Source organism: Ursus arctos, unplaced genomic scaffold (assembly GCF_023065955.2).
Source record: "Ursus arctos isolate Adak ecotype North America unplaced genomic scaffold, UrsArc2.0 scaffold_31, whole genome shotgun sequence".
NCBI lineage: Eukaryota > Metazoa > Chordata > Mammalia > Carnivora > Ursidae > Ursus > Ursus arctos.
In genome coordinates, this window is record NW_026622997.1 from 26,358,786 (window position 1) to 26,377,006 (window position 18,221).

Sequence of the window (18,221 nt, forward strand, 5' to 3'; positions counted from 1 at the left end):
GTTCCTAAAATTTAAGAATTTGCTTTTACCAATTCCTCCTTTTCATTATCAAGTTTCTGACCCTGATTTGTCACAGCCCCACTGGCTAGACTTCTCCCCAACTAGATGAACTGAATTGTAAAAATCGCTCGGTGGAAACTGAAAGCTTAAAATAAATTGAGATGATTCATTCTGGAGCCCCTTGCTATTTTTGGACTTTTGGACATAATCGCTGATGTTCAGAAGTAATAAATGAGCCTGACTTGACACCTTGATTTGTTAACTCAGAGAGGTCCACAGCCAGTCCCAGACTGGATTCACGTGGAGTTCAATGATGTAAAGGTGATTAAGAGGGGAAAGTTTGTCACATTACTTTGAAAGTTTTAGAAGCCAATTTATCATGTGTTTTTTGACAGAGCTAGTCCAGCAATATTCTTAAAGGATTCCCAAAGCAGACTGCTAAGAATAATAGAATCAGTAACTCATATGGCTAGAAATTTTTAAATTTTTTTAATTAAAAAAAAAAGCAAGCCTATCATTCCTCTGGAACCCTTGACCAGACAACTGAGCTATAAAGTCATGGTCAATCTTTAAAAGGTAAACAACTGACCAACCACTTAACAGGAAATACTTTGAGTAGTTTTTCTAGCAGTGTTGGTGAACTTAGACTGTTTTGTCCATACTGTCTTTAGTGTTTTCACCTGACCTAGCTAAATATTTGTAAGATAGTCAAACAAGGTGTTGTAAGGTGTTGGCCACCAGGAACTAATTGACATAAGCAGTGATCCAGAGACAAGACCTGATAGACCACTGGCGTGTTGGTAAGCCCTCAGTAATTCACCAGGGTGTCACCAAACCTGCAAGCTCAAACCTCAAAGTTCACAGCACTATTTCCATGCTATACCCTGGCAATGGAACAACCATCAGAAGACAACAGTACTGGAAAAATAAATTTTTAACTTTTCCCTTTTCAAGTGATCTCTGTTTTTTTTTTACATATACCCAAAATATACTATGAACCAAAACCTGGGTTGATTTTTCTCAATGCTAATAACAACATTGACAGCTAACACCTATAGATTGCCTACATGTGCCAGACACTCTTCTTAGTGCTTGTATGTATTAACTCATTTAACTCAAGCCAACTACATCTGTCTTATTGCAACCAGATTCCAGTGCTAAGCTGATCATCAAGAGAAGTAGATAAAAGGATTCTTACTCTGGGCTTTGGCCTTTAAAGGGCCTTACACTGTCCCTCTTTCAGCCATGTCCCTCCCCTATAGGCTATTGGGTCCCAAGAACCGAGAAAATATGTCCACTTGAAGTCCACACTCTCCCTCTAGACCACACTCCTGGTACCAAGACTATAGATTCTCTGATAAGGCAGCATGGAGCCTGCTTCCCAAACCAGAACTTCCTCTTCCCCGGGAGCAGAGAGCTGTCGACTGGATGGGTTGCAACGGATGTTGAAGAAATTAATTATTTAATTGATTGATTAGCAAGCAAATCCTAGTACATGGGTTGTTTGGAATCTCTTCTGGTTATCAGAATTGATTTTTACCTCCTGATTCCACATCTGTCTCCTGAAAAGGTGAAGCTTTTAGTTAAATTCCAGTTAAGGTGTGTGATAAATCACACTACAGAAAACAGTATTCAATGGACATAGGCTTGTGACAGTGACATTTTCTTTGAGGGGGGAGAAAAAAGGAGTCTAAATTCTTAACCACTTTTTAAGAGTGCTTAAAAGGGAGCTTTTAAGGGTTCCTCTTCCGATAACAGTTAACTTTGCTTTTCAAAAAAAAATGCCCAGATATCCAAATACCTTTCTGGCCTTTGGCCTCCTGTGGTAGATGCAATAGTCTATGTCTTAGTTATTTCAGCCAGGGTACTTCCTGATAGTTTTATGACTTAATTACAAAGATTACATCATGTTTTTAGACTATGCCAGCCCAGAACAGTGCAAGCTTTTCTATCACGCCCTGAATATAAGAAGAATCAATGGAATGTTTGCTGGATACAAAACCAGCTAATAAGGCTGTGAGTGTGAAGCAGTAAGCTTTTCCAAGAAGCCATATAAAATCATTACTGGAGGAGACTGTATCTCGTACAGCCAGACTGGGTGTCTGCTTTTCAATCTGGAGACTTCAGATAGCTCCAACAGTTCCCTTGGTCCTCATCTAAGGAAAGCTCAGAGGCCAGCACCCCCTTGTTTGTTCTCATCGCTATGAGAGGCAGCAGCAAACTAGGAGGAGAAAATGCCAGAAGACTCTTGTGTAACTAGCTACACTCAAATACAAAAATGGTATTTTTTTGTTCTTTCGGGATTTGCTTCAGACCTTGCAGGCTACCAGCTGGTTTACATGAGCACCAGTCTAGGTCCAGATTCAAGCACAGCCTGGTCTCGCGTTGCTGGATTGACTGTGCAAGCATGTTTTTGAACAGAGCTTCTCAACAGAGAATGAGTTTACAGCCCAGGGGACATGTGGCAATGTCTAGAGACATTTTTGCTTGTCACAGCTCAGGAAATAAGGAAAGGATGATACTGCTATCTGGTAAAGGGTGTGCAGTGCACACAAGAGCTCCTCACAACAATGAACCACCCGTCCCCACACACCAATAGTCACAAAGCTGAGAAACGCTGTTTTAGAAGAACAAAGGTAAGAGAAAAACAGCCCCCGAATGCTGCTCACGTTGAAATTTCAATAGTTTCCCCTCTCAGGTGTCACTACCTGCACACAGCAAGAAACACTTAGATTGTTGATGGAGTCAGGCTAGGACCACAGGAATTAAACTTGTGGGTGGTACAGAACCAAATACAATTCTGTGTCGCTGTGTAACACCTTCCCCTATGGAGATCAATATGCTTCTCAGAAACAGTTATTCCCCTGGGAGAGAGAACTGGGAGTCAGAAGGATCCTCATTTCACAGATGAGAAAACAGGAGGCTAAAAGAGGTTGTCATTTGCTCAAGGTTGTTCAATGAATCAGGTTTAGAGCTCAGGAAACCAGGAAAGGCCAGGCATTGGAGAGAAGAATCCTGAAAGAATGTAAAAGGATAGAATAAGGCTCTCGGCTGGATACCATCTATGTGACACACATCTTTTCCACATCCTGAACCCCTGGTGTCAAGAAAAGCAGGGTTTTCTGGGATGGGCAGCTTGCAGTTCTCCCCAGAATCAGCAGCCCCAGAGAGTCCCCTACCCCCTCCCTACGAGCCCAAGAGCCCTCACCTGACAAACCCAATTCCCAGGGCTCTTCTCCAGATGTTTATACTGTCAGATGATTTAATGGACTGCAGAAATGAGTTGGTCTGTTCGTTAAAATAGTCATCATAATGAAAAAGACGGACGACATCTGCCCTTATCCTCTGTCAGTCTGTCATATCTATGTACCTCCTTCCTATCAATCACCATACTATGCATTATGTAAATACCAAAGATGAAATGTCAGCCTATGTATCTAATTGTTCCTGTGTGCCATATGGGAATATGACTGGTGGGCCCTGCTGTTCCCCTTTACAACCAGCATTAATTGGCATCTTTGTTATCTAGCCATGGAGATTCTGTCTGGAATGGTTTTAAGGCCCCAATAACCCTTTCAATGGGAATCATGATTCAGGCTGATTCTTACCCTAAGGGGAAAACAATGCAGAGAAATCTCAGAAACTTTATCATCCTACTAATATCTGATGAAAAACTTTCATGAACGTCGTCGTTTACCGTATTTATTAAGACAGGAATCCAAAAAGTCTGGAGATGAACATTTCTGGATTCCCCCCCACCACCAAAAAAACAGGAGCCCTGTAGAAAGAGGTAAAACATATTACAGATAACTGGGGAAAACAAAATAGAGGGGTCATTTTTCTCCCTCTAATTCCTGGGCTGTTTGGGGGGAACATGCATTTGTCCATGTTCAAGGACAAGATCATGAATGTCAATGTAAGAACGGACTTTAGAAGTCTTAGAAATCTAGAATTTTCCTGGGGCATGAATCTATGTAAGATATCTCCAATAACAAGATTTGTGTCTCTGTTTTAGTACTTTCATGAAGAAGCATTCACTGCATTACAGGGTTCCACTCAGATGAAAGTAATTTATTTATTTATTTTTTAAGATTTTATTTATTTATTTGACAGAGATAGAGACAGTCAGCGAGAGAGGGAACACAAGCAGGGGGAGTGGGAGAGGAAGAAACAGGCTCATAGCGGAGGAGCCTGATGTGGGGCTCGATCCCGTAACGCCGGGATCACGCCCTGAGCCGAAGGCAGATGCTTTAACCGCTGTGCCACCCAGGCGCCCCAGATGAAAGTAATTTAAAAGCAACAAAGAAGCAAACCCTGAAATGTCCCAGTGCACTCACCATAGTATTGACGGTATTATCAAAAATTCCCTATTCATAAACACAAACTCCCCTTTCTTTTTTCTTTAAATATTTTATGTATTTTTCTGAGAGAGAGCAAGCTAGAGAGAGAGAGAGAGAGTGCACAAGTAGGGGGAGAGGCAGAGGGAGAAGCAGACTCCCTGAGGAACAGGGAGCCCAATGCGGGGCTCAATCCTAGGACCCCAGGATCATGACCCAAGCCAAACGCAAACACCCAACCAACTGGGCCACCCAGGCACCCCCTTTCCAACTTTCTTAAAATGAAAATGCCCCTGTAGAAGTAAACCATCTTGTCTTATTTGCAAATATACACACTATACAAATTAACTTATTTTTGTCTCAGAGGACAAGGAATTTTTAACATATTCCATGTTGGGAGAAAAGATCTCCCCTACCCCCAAATATGCTCTGTCCTGTCCCTCCCCCCCCAACACACACACACACAAAAGCAAGCTATGACTGCAATGGTAGGTGCTAGGTTAATTACCAACATAGAGCTCAGTCCTGAAAATTCCTAAGTTTTAGTTGGTTCCATGTTCTAAATGATCCATATAAGACCACTGGAAAAAACCAACTCCATAAAGTCCCACAACTCATGAAATGAGACAAATAGCAAATGAGACCACCTGTGACATTTGCAATAAAGGTTTCTTTTCTTATGCAAGATAAACCAGAATCATCATGTGTGCAGCTGGAGGTTCTCTCCTACTCCACTCCTGCAGTCACGAATGCAGACATGAAAAGAGTTGTGTCTCTCTGTTTTGTATTTACTCTAATGATTGGTAAGAAGCAGCTACCATGTTGTCTCTAAGGTTTCCCTCCTTGTTTGTCTGAAAAAGTACAAGCAGATTAGGCTGCCGCCACCACCACCACCATGGAGCCAGCCGCTGGGAGACCCGAGGGTCTGTGAAGGCTGGAGCTCAGCAGGCAAGAGGTCAAAGTCACTTCCGCCCCCAAGGATCCTGGCCTTGGTCAGCCCGTGGACCACTGGATGAAACCAAATGTGATATGTGTGGTTCGCAGCCTTCTTGTAAGAGTTGTAGGGGAAGCCATCCTGAAGGTCTCACCAAGGTCGGGTGACGCTCCAGAATGGGAGACAAGCCAATTTGGGAGCAAGACTGGGTCCAGCCTCCTTCGAATCACTTCCAGTTCTTTGATAATGAAAGAGTCCAACTAAGTGCAACTTACATTGACACATCCTGCTTTATGTGGGAAAGACAGCAATTTCTGGGGAGAGCAGCTATTGTCAAGAAATTGTCTAGCCTCCGTTCCAGAAAATCCTACATGGCATCAGGGCACAAGACCACCAGCCTGTGCCAGACAGCTGCATCATCAGCATGGTTGTAGGCCAACTCAAGGTCGATGAAGACCCCATTATGGAGTTCCACCACATGTTCCTATTAAAGAACATCAATGATGCCTGGGTTTGCAGCAATGGCATGTTCAGGCTTGCCCGCACAACTTAACTGACCTCTTCCCAGCTGGGCACTCTTCCCATTTCCTCCCCTTCTTCTTCCCAACACTATTCACACTTATGCAGATGCTCTGAATACCACCCACAAAGGAGGGTTGCAGTGGGAGGGGGCGCAGCGCACACCACCCAGGTATTGCACGTGATGACTGCATGCTGGACTAGTTGCATCTGACAGAACTTCGTACTGTCCCAGCATGTGCTTTGGGAAGACTTCAGTAATGCAAAAGGTTTTTTTCTTCTTCTCCTTCTCCTTCTTCTTCTTTAATCTACTGACAAGTTGCTCTAGGAACCCCCCAAAAAAGGGAAAGAGAAAGCAGCCACCTCACCACCCAGACATTGATTTGCTCAGATGTTTCAATACCTCATGATACAATAAAACCATGAAAAAAAAAAGGAGGAGGAGGAGGAGAGGGAGGGAGGGAGGAAGGAAGGAAGGATGGAAGGAGGGAGGGAGGGAGGGAAGGAAGGAAGGGAGGGAGGGAGGGGGGAGGGAGGGAGGGAGGGAGGGAAGGAAGGGAGGGAGGGAGGGAAGGAAGGAAGGGAGGGAGGGAGGGAGGGGGGAGGGAGGGAGGGAGGGAGGGAGGGAAGGAAGGAAGGAAGGAAGGAAGGAAAAAGTACAAGCAATCCGTTAAGGTTAAAGAGATAACATTAAGGAATGCAGCTGTACCCGCTGTAGAGTAGATTACTCTGGCCTGTGCTTAATCTAGGGCCTTGTTTAAAAGAGCTTTTTGATTTTAATTAAAATAAAATGGGCCCTGGAAGAAAATGCATCTCCTCCAGTGAGGATTGCATTCAGCTTGTTCTCTGTAATTTTGCCCATCACACTGCTGGCTGTTGCTTTTTCCACAGCTCTTAAATGGTGTCTAAATTGACCAGCTCTGTTGCCAAGGAAACGGACAGGACAATGCTAATAGAAGCTACTTAGGACACACTGTGAAAAGCTTAGAAATAAAATTGTTTGACATGAAAGGCACCGTGTCAGCAGCCAGGCAACTCTGTTAAAGGCCGCTCTGAGCAGAAGATGGTTGCGTGTCTCCCCCTACTCTTGCCCAGCAAAACCTCTCCTAGAAAATGGATTCTGTCCTAGGAGTTTGGATGGCTTTTCCTATCAGAATCACTTTGTTTTTCTGACTCGAAGCAGAGAAAAATCTTCATGTTGTGGTTTTGAAGCACCCAGAATAGACTTCAATTTATACCCATGGAAATAAGCTGGGTTTTTTTTTTCTTCTTTCTAGGAACAAAGTCCTTTCCCCTCATGAATAAATTGCAAATATTCTTCTGAATTTTCTAAGATTGTTAATTAAAACCCACTTGATTTAAGCTGCTTCTCCCATTTTGCACTCACAAACCATAAATTATGGAGGAGGTCAAAGAATGAATGGCAATTTGACATGAAGAGGTTGATTTATTGCTTCAGAAGGAGTTTTATACCAGATGTGGCAGGAGTCATAAATTAAATGCTAAATGTTATGTATTATTATGCTTTCAGGAATATAAATGTGTCTAAAATGCTATGCAGGTGGAATGATAAAAATATGAATCTACTCTCCTGGCAATTTTAAAAGGCCCTTTAAAGCTGTCAAAAAGAAAGTAAGCTGAAAACAATCTAGATGAGCCCCTCAGATGCCTTTCACAGCATGCCCCTGGTTTATAAAAGTAACCCTTTCCCATAATGTGCTGGACATTGGCTTCTGCTGGCTTGGGTGGGGAGAAGAGATAAAGAATTCTTTCATCTAAAAAAAGAGAGAGAGAGATTGAGAGAGAGAAAGAAAAAAAGGATTCAGGGAGCTGTGTGCTGCTGAGACATGAGGACATGCATGCAAATCATTATTCCTCATCCACTCCTCTACAGATGACCATAATTTAATTTATCAAACCTCATTTGAAAGTCAATCTGGACAGGATGGAACTTGCCTCACTTTACCTAGCAGCTGCAGTGGCTGTAATTATTGAGCTTAAAATATAAAAACAGGACAAGAGTCAGGTACATGAAAGCTTGGAGTTGCAAATAGCAGCAGGAGAAAATTCACCAGGGGGCAGGAGTTGTAAATGGAAGGACTCCGCTCAGTGTGAGTCCATTCTGAGCTACAACCAGGTGCCAGAAGCGAAGGTAAGGGCTGAGCATCAGCTGGTGCCTGGGATGGGAGTACTTCAGGCACAAATGCAGAAAAGGTGGTCTGTCTGACTCCTGCTTCCCTTATCCCAGCACCACCCACGCCTCTCTCCTAATTGCCGGCCCCTCCAAGATCTGAACACACACCGTCCAGTTCATTTAAGATTTCCACAGAGATGTCCTACTCAAGCATGCTTTCTCCAGGTTTGAAAATCAACTCCCCGCCTAGTGGGTACACCAACCCCCCAGGGTGTATTTGCGCAAGTGCGTCCTTGACACTAGATTCTGATCCGCTGTGGCTCCTCACTAGATGCCCGTGAGAAACATGAGCCAGCTGCATCATGCAGGAGGCACAAAGGCACACACAGACAGGGAGTACCTGTGCTGAAGAACACTCTGAAGAAAAGAAAGGGTCTCACAGGCATTTAGTGCTCTGAGGAAGGTTGCCAGATTTATCAAATAAAAATACAGGACACCTAATTAAATCTGAATTTCAGGGGGGGAAAAAATGACTAATTTTTAGTGTAAGTATATCCCAAGGATTGCCTGGGATATACTTATACTTAAAAATATTCATTAAAAAAGTATTCATTGTTTACCTAATATAAATTTAGCTGGGTGTGCTGTATTTTATCTGGCAACTCTAGTTTAGAGGCAATACCAATTAACTTAAGGTGATCGCTGAGAGAACAGTGATTGTAGTAATTCCTATCACCAAATCAACCAGATCATGGCTCGGGAATAGTGTGGGAAAACTGAATCAGAAACTTAAGAAAATGTTCAAAAACTCCAGGAAGAAAAAGAAAAGTTATTTTGACCATAAGATTTCCAGATGGCCATTACATTCTTCTGCCCTGAACAACAAAGCAGTAAATTACTAGACATGAAAGTCACAACGCCAAGTGGGGCCAGGAAATATAGAGGCAGCCCCTCTCGGCCTGTGTCCCAGTATCTTTTCTCACCATCTCAAATAGAGGTCATTATGACAGACTTTGTTCAGCTGAGACCTTTTTACCGATCCCAAAAATTCCATGCAAATAATGCCATTTCACCAAGACCCAACAATAGCCACTTATGCCAAGAGAAACCTCCGGAAGCTTAGGAATGCCTACAAAAGACTTTATCAGATCTCATCCTTTTAGTGTGCCATTAAGAAAAAGATAAACATCAATCTTAAAGGCTCCTCTCTGTCCCTCAGTATTTAACAAAGAATTTCCATATGACCTGGCAATTCTAGTCCCAGGTAATACACACACACACACACACACACACACACAATGGAAACAAGAACTCAAACAGATATGTGTACCCTAGTGTTCATTGCAGCATTAACAACAGCCAAGAGGTAGAAATAACCCAGGTATCCATCAAGAGATGAAAGGATAATCCTTGAAAACATTATGTTAACTGAAAAAAGCCAGACACAAAAGGAGAGATGTTATATGACACCACTTCTAGGAGGTATCTAGAATAGAAAAATTCATAGAAACAGAAAGTAGAGGTTACCAGGGACAGGGGGAAAGAGAGTATGGGAGGGTTATTGCTTATTGGGTACAAAGTATCTGTTTGGGATGATGAAAATTTTCTGGAAATAAGCAGTGGTGATGGTTGCAAAAAAAATATTTTTTAATAAATTATTATTGTTGAAAAAAAAGAGTGCCTCTGCCTCTGCCTTCCTCAGTATCCTAAAAACCTATAGTAATAAAATAAAAAATAAAAGAAATCAATGATAAATTCACTTATATGGAGCCACAAAATACTGAAAGGACTTCTTCTTGTTCCTCTTTCTAGATTTGCATTTTTCTCTAGTATTTTCAGCTTTTGGATCAAAGGATCAAAGGAATGTTTCTCATACTTTTCCCCAGCAATCCTAACCACAAAGCTATGTTTTCTTCCCAAAAACTGATAGGTAATTTCATTGAACATTCCCATATAAAATAGAATTGGTGATATTAGTGCATTTATTTGCTATTTATATTCACTCCCTTACTGTCTTATTCCTAACCATTTCAGAGTAACAAGTTAAGAGGAGCTGGACAAATTTAGTGATTGGTTCAGGTGTGGACAAGTGCAAAATGTAATGTGCTATCTCTCCCATGGGGTATTCGTGTTTTAAATTTTCATTCCAAAGAAAGAATCATTAGCAGGGACTTATGTAATAAATAGTAGGCACTCAATAAATGATTTAATTATAATGGTACATATATAAGATACTCTGTCATAAAGAGTCAGGAGCATAGAGAAAAAGTAATAGTATGGCAGATAGGCATAGCTAGCTACTGCCCAGTTCAGCTGCATACATAAAACTGCCTCTTAATTTTACTAAGAATACCTAAGACAAGCTTTCTGATTCATTCCTGGTTCCCATCTCTGTACCATTCTCAGATGCAGAGCCACCATCATAGTTCTTTCATTCAACTCATTTACTGACCTTTAATATGTAACCCCTCATGATTTCAAACAGTGAGAAGTAAACACACCCATCCCCCCAACTTTAATTTTATGTTATGGTTGCAGCCACCATCATAACCTTTGTAAGATCTCATGGTTTTTGGACTACTTAGAACATGGGGAAAAGGACCTCTTTGGGTAGAAAATTATACATGCTTTAAATCAGCATACATAGAACAGGCTGTGTTCTTATAATACAGAAGATCTGTTATGAGAATTCTGATTAAAGAGAGTGAACACACATATTTAACTCTTCTTCCTGCCAGATCATACTAAAACAACAGTAAAGGGATTAAACATAATAATAATTAGTTCAAATACAAGTGGTGAGAAGAAAACAAAATTTTGGACAATGTAATGTAGAAAGAGGAGTTGTAACTTCTGTACCAGATCCAAGAAAATCTGAGTTGGGCCATCTTGAATGTGCACCTTGCACACTCCACAATCCTAGGGCACAAACTGCATATGGTGCCCTTCACAACAGACCACCCACATGGGTGCAATGCACAGCCTTTATAACCATATGTGAAGCTCCAAAGTTCAATCCTAAACTGGCAGTGGGAAAAGCTGAGAATTATCCTAATTTCAACACAGAGTACTAAAAGAATAGGAATCAGTGATGCCAGGCAACTCTGGAAGTAGGGACAAAGATGGGGCTAAAAATAGGGGGATAGCTGAAAATCAATTTAAAATTCACCCCCTTCACTACCTAAAAGCTGGAGGTGTATTCTATGAGAAAGATAGAACAGAGGGTCAGTGGGCTGGATGGCACCAAATGCAGCTAAGAATGGGGATATGATGCTTAGAGGGATTGCACTGAGTGTGTAGAGACTGAATACTGAAATTCCCTGTCTTCTTTTCCAGTTTGGATTCCAGAATTCATGCAGCTAGTTCCACACCTTCTAGCAAGAAACTAGAAGAACATTCCCTGGGAAATCTGACCATCCCAATAGGAAAAAATTTTAAATAACTTAAATATAGTAACATAAGGGATCCAAAAGGTTACCCAGGCAGATAACCCTACTGTGAGAGCCGACAAGCCCCACCCATGTGCAAGATAGCTACTATCAACTTTTTGTTTCCCTGCTCTTAAATATAAGCAATAGTAATAATCCCCAGATATCTGAGGAAAACATCTAAGGTGTATACCGAGGCAAAAACCAACAAATAAAAAATCAATTTGAAGAAAAGAAAGACTAGACTCTGGGAAGTAATCCCTAAATCCTTGGAATGTCCTGCCTGATAAAAGTGTCTTTGTTTCCTGGAGGTCCTGGGCCACACCACAGACTCAAAGGTGATTTGCAGTAGGGGCTTGGATAATGCACTGTTAGCTGGACCTCCAGAGGGGCTGGAGACCAAAGTCAGCCATGTGGGCAGTTGACTTGTCTGTGGTGACTGAACTCCAAGAGAAACTCTGGACACTAAGGCTGGGTGAGCTGCCCTGGCTGGCAATACTTTCTGTGATCTGCCATACACTGTTGCCAAGAGCAATTTCACTGTTCATGAATCTGGGAGAAGACAGCTGGAAACTGTGTTTGGAACTTTCCTGGGCTTTCCATGCATCTCTTCCCTTGGCTGACTTTAATCTGTATCCATCCATAACTATAAACCATAACTATGAGGATAATCACCTTCAGTGAACTCTGTGAGTCCTTTTCACAAAGTATCAACCCTGAAGCTGGTCTTGTGAACACCGAGCTTGAAGTTGGTATCAGAAGAGCAGAAGGTCTTGGGGTGCTTGGGTGACAGTTGGTTAAGAATCTGACTCTTGGTAAACAAAGACACTTTTATCAGGCAGGACATTCCAAGAACTTAGACTCAGGTCCTGGCCTCAGGGTCATGAGATCAAGCCCCATATCTGGCTCTGTGCTCAGCACAGAGTCTGCTTGAGATTCTTTCTTCCTCTGCCCCTCCCCACGTCTCTCTCTCTAAAGTAAATAAATCTTTTTTTAAAACAAAGAAATGCAGGTCTTGCCTAAGTCCCTAACCTTGCACAGGATCTAGAAGACATTTTCAAAAAACCCTGTTATTAATCCTTCAGAGAGATAAAAAGTTGATATTATACCCATGAAAGGGGAGAAAGATGCTATGAAAGGAAGTATTCAGAGAACATAAAATATGCTTTTTCAATGGATATTAAAAACAGTAGGTGAAAATTTTTAATTAAAGTTAATGACATAAAAATTGAAAACCTCAGTAGAAGAAAATCCCAACAGAAGAGATTAAGTTGTGGAAATTTCCTGGAAAGTAAAGCAAAAACACAAAGACTGAAAAAATACGAGAGAAAAAAATATGAAAAATAAAGAATCCAACATCCAAATAAGAATACCAGAAGGGAAGACAGAGTGGTGGGGGGAGTAATCATCAAAGTTGTAATTAAATAAAATCTCCCAGAACTGGAAGACATACATTCTCAGACTGAAAGGGACACCTAAGTAAATAAACAAGTCCTGGAAATAGAATGAAAATAGTACTACCACTATGAAATGTTGGACATCAGAGACAAAGAAAAGATTCCACAAATGTTCGGAGAGGAAAAAAAAAATAGGTTTCATTAAAAGGATTTAAAAATCAGCAGTTGTAAGAAGCCAGTGGATCAACACCTTTAAATTTCTGAGGGAAACAGGCTTCCACCACCCAATAGGAAATGTATCCATCAAACACAACATTACAGCAATTGATGAAAACAAATTCACTATTAAAAAAGTCATCAGTTCATAATGACACTTAAAAAAAGAAGAAGAAAAAAAGAGATAAAATTCATGTGACAATAGAAGAGGTTTCCAAGGCATCACTCCAGGATATCACTACTTGAACTACTGTTCTAGCTTAGGATAACTAAAAGTGAGAGACTCTTAATGGAGCATTCTTGGGAAAACAACAGAATCTAATCAAGGCTTTAAACCTACCTTCGGTCCACAAGAAATACGGAAATAGAGAAACAAGTTAACCTACAATGAGGAGGCAAACAGCCGAATCCAGAACATGGAGCATTCTCATTACTTCAATAAAACAAGGGCACTGGGAAGGAGAGGAATAGAGACACAGCAGAAGAGGAGATTTGGGGGCTTAAAATATTCAGAAACATAACCACCAAATACAATGAATAGAAATTTTTTGGAACCAAAGAAAGTATCAATAAAAGATATTTATAGGGGCGTCTTGGTGGCTCAGTTGGTTGAGCTTTTGACTCTTGGTTTCCACTTGGGTGGTGATCTCTGGGTTGTGGGATCAAGTCCTATGTTGGGCTCCATGCTCAGCATGGAGTCTGCTTAGGATTCTCTCTCTCCCTCTCCCTCTGCCCCTCTCCCCCACTCACGAGCTCATTCTCTCTAAATAAATAAAAATTTTTAAAAAAAAATATTTATAAACAATCAGAGGAAACTGAATATGGACTTATTTTTTGGGTAATATAAAGGAATTATTGTTAATTTTGTTAAGGGTTGATACTTTCTGAACATTCATTCTGAATCAGCTAGAGGTGAAATGATATGATGTCTGAAATTTGTTCAAAAATGCTCCAGCAGCACAAACAAGTAGGTAGGTGGAGGGACAGGTGAAATAAATAGGCAAAATGCTGGTAAGTGTTGAGGCTGGTAGTTCTGGGATGAGTACATGGAATTTCTCTGAACTCTGCTTTTTTACATGTTCAGAAATTTTGATAATAAAATGGTTTCTAAAATTCTGAAAGAAAATTCTTTCCAACTAAGAATTCTAACCTGGCCAAATTTTAATTAACTGCAACAATAAAATAAAATCATTTTCAAACATGCAAGATAGCAATAATTCATCTTTCATATAGAATTTTTACTTTTCTCAGAAAGCTACTCAGGAGGGTATACTCAACCATGATGAGAGAGTAAATCAGTAAAAGGGAGACCTCTGAGGTGAAAGAGAAGGTAAAAGAGAAGAGATCAAGAAAAGAAAGAAATCAATCCAGACAAGAGCCTGCCAGCAGGCTCTTGGTGTTTCTTCCAGAAGATAATTGAAGGGTACCAGTTGGAAAGAACATGTATAGCACAGATTTTACATACTGGTGTGGGAGAAGTTGGGGTGGAATTGGTGCTAAATCCCAAGGAAGTTAAGCAAGTGTATTTTTAAATGATGATCTAAAATCATTAAAAAAAAAAACAAATTTTCTACAGGATAACAAAAATAACTATAGCATATTACATGGCTCAGCCACGAACAGTTTTAATATAGTCATGATAACATAGATACAAAATAGTGATCTCCCCAAAATTAGGATAAAAAGCTATTGGGAGGGGGGGCTCCTGGGTGGCACAGCGGTTAAGCATCTGCCTTCGGCTCAGGGCGTGATCCTGGCGTTATGGGATCGAGCCCCACATCAGGCTCTTCCACTATGAGCCTGCTTCTTCCTCTCCCACTCCCCCTGCTTGTGTTCCCCCTCTCGGTGGCTGTCTCTATCTCTGTCAAATAAATAAATAAAATCTTTAAAAAAAAAAAAGCTATTGGGAGGAAAGGAAATAGGAAAGATGCCTATATAGGATGGAACTACTGACATATGAATAAAAGAAAACTAAATTCTCATCTTCCAGTGTGCAAAACCAACAGCTAATTTTTAACACTAAAAAGGCAAGAAGAAGCAATAATATTATGTTAACCAGAATTATGTATGTCAACACAAAAAGTGGTTTCCTCTAAGAAGGTGGGAAGGGGAGTGGGTGACGTGGATGTGCTGGTTTTACTAACAAGCAATGTAGAAATATTTGATTCTTGAATATATGTGTGTATGTAATTTTGATTTAAAAATTAAAACTTAAAAAAAAATTAAAACCTGAAGTAATATAAGCCTATTACTTAGACACGTGGAGGTAAGTACCAAAATAATCAACCAAAAGAGTTGAAAATGATTATCTCAGGGGAATAAGAAATGTGCAAGTTCAGCTTTGATTAAAAAAATAATAAAAACTAAGTAATAAAAATATTAATGAGTCCTCCTGGAGACACCTTGGTCTGATCAAGTAAAACTGGATCTGATCAGGAAAGAAAGGGTTTTTTATCCCATTTCAATGTTACAGCACAAGCTAATTATTCCTACAGCCAAAGTAATGTTTTCCCCTTCAGGGAGAGCCTTGTTATTTCAATTAGACATATATGCACTAACAGACCCATAAATATTTCTAATTAGCTTGTTTGCTTCATTTTATGAGACTGCTTTCAAATTAGCACCCACATTCTATAGAAATGGAAGGAGAATATTGGAAGCTTGTAATTTCCCTCTCAAGGAAGGAAGAAGGACAACAGATCACATGTCCAAAAAGACTACTCATTAGATTCAAGCCATTTTTAGTGCATGTTATTTGGAGAAACCTACTTGTCAAACTTGGATAAAAGGCTGAAAGTAAATCACAGTTTCAACCAATTATTTTCAGGTCTTCAAGCAAACATGATAGAAGGGTGTAGGCAGAGCATTAACAGAGAAAAGCATGGTGTTCACAGCCCTGCTTCCTCAAGCTGTGATTTCGTCTGGGCTTCCCTATTGAAGAGAAACCACAGGGAGCACTGCCATGACCCAAAAATGGTCCTGGAAATCAAGGATTCAGAAGTGCATCAGAGCCTCAGAAGTCAGATGAAGTTATCATCAGCCACCTCAGACCGCAGAAGAAATAGGCTTCATCTAAATATGACTATAACCTAAAAACTGATCAGGAAGTTACACGCATCATCATCAATATCATCATCCCAATTCTGAAACTTGGCTGAGCAAATGTGGCTTGTGAATGGGGGCAAACAATTTGAGGCATGTGTCAAAGCAAAGATGAATAATAGCTTTGATATGGCATGTGATTATTTAAAAAATCACTGCATTTCACGGAGTAGTAAATATTTGCCAGGCACAGTGCTGGACACCTACACACATTATCTTAAACAATTACAACAATTCTGAAGAGGTGGTATCATTAGCCTGGATGAGGCGCTGAGGCTCAGAGAGAGGCAATTGTTTCAAGGTCCCACGAACTGTGTGTAGAGGAGACTGGGTTAACCCCCTGTTGGGGTCCAAACCTCTACCCATCTTGTAATTCTGCCTCTTCTCCACCTGGATAACATATAGCAAATAATTTCCCCTGTGAACTTTTCCAAAAATCATTGTATTATATCTACATAGCCCTTTAACATAGGAAGGACCTACTAGTCCCAATTTTTAATTAATGAAATCTTGACTTGGAAATGCCAAGCAATTAGCCCCAGACCACACAGCTCATAAAGAGCAGAGCCAGGGCTCTCTCTAGCTGGTGGGGTTCTTCTCAGCCATCACACCATCTACAAAAGATTAGGTTCAGTGCCTATCCTTACGTGGAAGTTCTAAAACGAACCCCTTTTTAGGGTTAGAATAAGGGGGTCATATACAACTTTTCCAAGCAGGAAAAATTTTGAAGGTGAAAGGAGGTATAATGCTGAGCAAACTTTATAAAGGAGCCTATTCCAGGCAAACCAGGAACCTATGGTCACCCCACCTAGAGAAAGAGCCTTCACTATTACTCCCATGAATCATTCTTCCTTGACAGAGTTGGGAAACTACTTTTTATTTACCTCAGTTTAATTGTTGTATTTGACACCGGGTGGGGAGACCTTCTTTGAAGAAGCAATGTGTGCCTCACGCTTTCTTTGCCTTTAAAGTTGGGTGGTACACCATGTTCAGAGCAGAGGTCAGCAAACAACAGCACATGAGCCAAATTCCGCTCACCTGCCACCTGTTTTTATAAATAAAGTTTTATTGGAACACGGTCATGCCCATTTGTTCATGTATTGTCTCTGGTTGCTTTTGTGTTACAGCAGTGAAGCTAAGTGACTGCAATGAAGACCATATGGCCCAAGAGCCTAAAATATTCACTACCCAGCACTTTTTAGAAAGTGTTCGTCCACCTCTATTTAGAAAATAAGATCCGAAGTCCTCATGTGAGGCCCTCCGTGATCTGGAGCTGCTTCTGCTTCAGCCTCACCTCTCCATTCTCGACTTTGAGCACTATTCTTATCCCCAGCAGCTCTTGACATACAATAAGATCCTAAACAAGTCTTCCAGCTGCTCCCATTTTTCATTTTGCCATCTATGAGAAGAAAAAACAAATCTACTGCGGGGTTACACAGAAAGATTGGCATGCATGTGTTAGCAAACTGTAGAGTGCCAAACACAGAGAAGATTTTAACGTTAAAAGGTTTAACTGTTCAGGATCCTCCCTCAACATTTGTTCGTCCAACCCAAACCCTGACTACCCAACTAAGAGACGGTAAGTCAAGAAGCTCAAACCAGAGTCTGAGCGGCTGTTGTATTAGTTCTGACAGTCTCAAACGGAGCCTATCGTGGTGTAAAAGACAGTGCCCTGACAATCAGAGTGAGTTCCTCTACAAACTGTCGCAGCCCCTCCACTACTTACTGAATCCCTGGATTTATGAATGGTTTTTCTGACCACCTTCTTTTATACGAACTCCAACTTTTCTTTCTATATCTGTACCACTGGGGATGGAATATTAGTCACCGCGTTTACTGAGAGCAGGGGGAAAAAACACATGTTAAAAACACACACCACGCACACCAAATGGATCTTTAATTTTAGGCTGCCATTCCTTTCATTGAACTCTTCTCAGAGTTTCCTGCTGTGTGAATAATAACAGAGTATCTGGCCTGCTTTCTTCTTACAGATGCATGGACTGGCAAGGGAAGCATTTCTCAGAAGGGAAAGGTCCTCTCAAAGGGCTCACTGACAACAGGGCTATGAAAATCTGCACAGGAAGCCCCATTCTGCAAATGGTGATACCAAACGGTATTCAGCACAAGCACTAATACTTACCTCTGTAGTTCATG

General features: G+C 40.9%; 1 pseudogene; it reads left to right on the forward strand.

Moving 5' to 3' along the window:
- The first annotated feature begins 5,447 nt into the window (after positions 1–5,447).
- LOC113264247 (nuclear transport factor 2-like) lies at positions 5,448–5,824 on the forward strand (annotated as a pseudogene).
- The last annotated feature ends 12,397 nt before the right edge of the window (positions 5,825–18,221 follow it).